This window comes from Otolemur garnettii, unplaced genomic scaffold (assembly GCF_000181295.1).
Source record: "Otolemur garnettii isolate 467f Iridium unplaced genomic scaffold, OtoGar3 scaffold00082, whole genome shotgun sequence".
In the NCBI taxonomy this organism is placed as follows: domain Eukaryota; kingdom Metazoa; phylum Chordata; class Mammalia; order Primates; family Galagidae; genus Otolemur; species Otolemur garnettii.
The window spans coordinates 6,897,188-6,900,176 of NW_003852477.1; positions in this window are offsets into that span (position 1 = coordinate 6,897,188).

Here is a 2,989-nt window from a genome sequence, read left to right on the forward strand (position 1 = left end):
AAGAAGAAGAAATGGGGCAGCGCTTGTGGCTCAAAGGAGTGAGGCGTTGGCCCCATATACCAGAAGTGGTGAGTTCAAACCCAGCTCTGGCCAAATAAAAAAAAAAAAAAAAAAAAAAAAAAAAGAAGAAGAAGAAATGTCCAAAAGCCCATTTCCTCTTGCCTTACTTCCTCTCTCTGAAGTTCTGCCTCCTTTGTATTTAAAAAAAAAATTTTTTTTTTTTTTTTTGAGACTGTGTCTTGTTCTTTTGCCCAGGCTGGAGTACAGTGGGGTTATCATAGCTCACTGCACTCTCAAACCCTTGGTTCATATGATCCTCCTGCTTTGGTCTCCCAAAATGCTAGAATTACAGGTAAGAGCCATCATGCTCAGCCCTGCCTCCTTCTTACAAAGGGCTGTTGTGATTACAGTGGGCCCATTGAATTAATCCAGAATAATCTTCCCATCTCATGATTCTTAATCACATCTGCAAAACCCTTTGTACCTTGTATTTTTCTTTTTTCTTTTTGAGACAGAATCTCACTTTGTTGCCCTCGGTAGAGGGCCATGGCCTCATAGCTCACTGAAACCTCAAGCTCTCAGGCTCAACGGGTTCTCTTGCCTCAGCCTCCCAAGTAGCCAGGACTAACAGGTGCCTGCCACAATGCCTGGCTATTTTTAGAGACAGGTCTGGCTCTGGTTCAGGCTGGTCTCAAACTCCTGAGCTCAGGCAATCTACCCACCTCGGCCTCCCAGAGTGCAGGATTACAGGCGTGAGCCACCTGCGCCTTGTAAAATAAGATATTTACAGGTTCTAGGGATTAGTACATGGACATCCTTGGAGGGGAGGAGCATTATTCAGTTTATCACAGACTTCACCAAACATTTTTGAGTAGAAATGAAATAATATCCCTAGGTTACACATTTGGCACCTTTCTTCAAGCATTGCTAAAAGTAGGGTTTGCATTTTCCCTGGATTAAAAAAAAAAATGCTTTAATACACAAATCTGACTGAGACCTTGGTCCTTGGGTATAAAAAACATCATAAAAAACCCTGAAGGAGAAAAAGAAGCCAGAGGAGGTCAGGTACATGATAGCCCCACATCACGCATGGAAGGCAGCCCAAGGGACTGCCACCACTTGGTTATACACATCTGTCCAACTGATCTAAGTCCTCAAGGACAGGTAGCCCTGGCCCACCACAGGCCTGTGATGGAATACAAAGAGGAAACACACTCGTTTTCGAGACTCAGTGGGAAGGCTCCACAACAGAGGAGGTCTGTAAGATCAAAGGTCTAGGCTCGGCACCCGTTGCACAGTGAGTAGGGCGCTAGCCACATACACCAAAGCTAGTGGGTTCAAACAATGACAACTGCAACCAAAAAAATAAATAAATAAATAAATAAATCAAAGGTCTAATAAGGAGCTAGACATAAAAGTAGGCCATACAGATCATTTGGATGGTGCCAATAAGCTTGATCTGCAGCTTGGACTGTCTCCATGGGAAGGCCCCTGGGAGACTTTGTAAAAAATTGTATTTGTATGATTTCACTATAGAAAAAGCTTGGCTAAAGATGTCAATTTTTATTGCCCATCCTTGGCTGATCGTTTATCCTGCATATTGCTTTCTTTTGAATTGGATTTTGATTGATTGGCCTTTAAAACCCCCAAGAAGAATAGCTGTTTTGGCCTGGATTACTTTCTGTTTTTCAGTCTCATTGAATGTTCACAAAGGGCCTTCACCCAACTGGTGAAGAAAGGTCAAATTTTGTGTCTTAGTTCCTTCTACATGATAATACGTCCAGAGGCCCTGAGCAGGAGTTCTCTGCAGAGCAGAGGCTATTCAGCTGGAAGGATTCTTTTTCTAAAGGTTTAGGAGACAGGTTGCAAGTTAAACCCCAATTTTATTAAAGGAGAAGAAATGTCCAAAAGCCCAGAGCTGGTGCGTAGAAGCATCAGTAAGACTAGAAATGGTTGGCTCGGCGCCTATAGCTCAGCCGGCTAAGGCGCCAGCCACGTACACCTAAGGTGGCGGGTTCGAATCCCCAGCCCGGACCTGCCAAACAACAATGACGGCTGCAACCAAAAAATAGCCGGGCGTTGTGGCGGGCGCCTGTGGTCCCAGCTACTTGGGAGGCTGAGGCAGGAGACTTGCTTGAGCCCAGGAGTTGGAGGTTGCTGTGAGCTGTGATGCCACGGCACTCTGCCCAGGGGGACAGCTTGAGGCTCTGTCTCAAAAAAAAAAAAAAAAGACTAGAAATGGTTAATGGACAGGGTCTGGGGACTCATACATTCCCTGGGTTAGAGTTCCTTTCACCATCCATGCCCACATGAGGAATTTGCCCTGCCCACTCAACCTGCCTTCTGGGGCATTGTGAACCAATGGGGCAGGACAGTTTGGGGGTTAAGAGCTCAGGTTCACATACTAACTCTCGCTACACCACTTAATTGCTCTATGACCTGAAGCATATTTAGTTCCTTCATCTGTAAAAATGGGGATACAACTAAACTTACTTCATGGCAGTGTTGTAAGGATTGACTGAATTCATCCAAGTAAAAGGCCTAAAGCAGTGCCTGGCAAGAGGTAATTGCTCAGTAAATGTGACAGGTTTTAAGATTTAATTCATCTTTATATCACAGTGATGAAGAAAATAAATGACACATGGATTAAAGTAAATGAAAAAATAATATAAACACAAAATAAGAAAAAAGCACATATAATAGAAGAAACCATAAAATATTAAATTTGAATATTTGTAAAAGTGAAAATTACTCTAAATCAAAAAATATTATAAGACAAAGGTAAATAATAAGCTAAAAAAGATTACAATGTGTTTGATAGCCAGTTATTAAAAAGTCAAATTTGTAAGAAAATTAATACATCAAGAGATATATACATCAAATAATGTAAAAGAAGTTTCATTTTTAACTATGAAAACTGCAGAGAAATTATACCCAGTGCTGGTTGGCATGCATGGAGATACTGGTGATGGAAGCAAGTACTGTATTG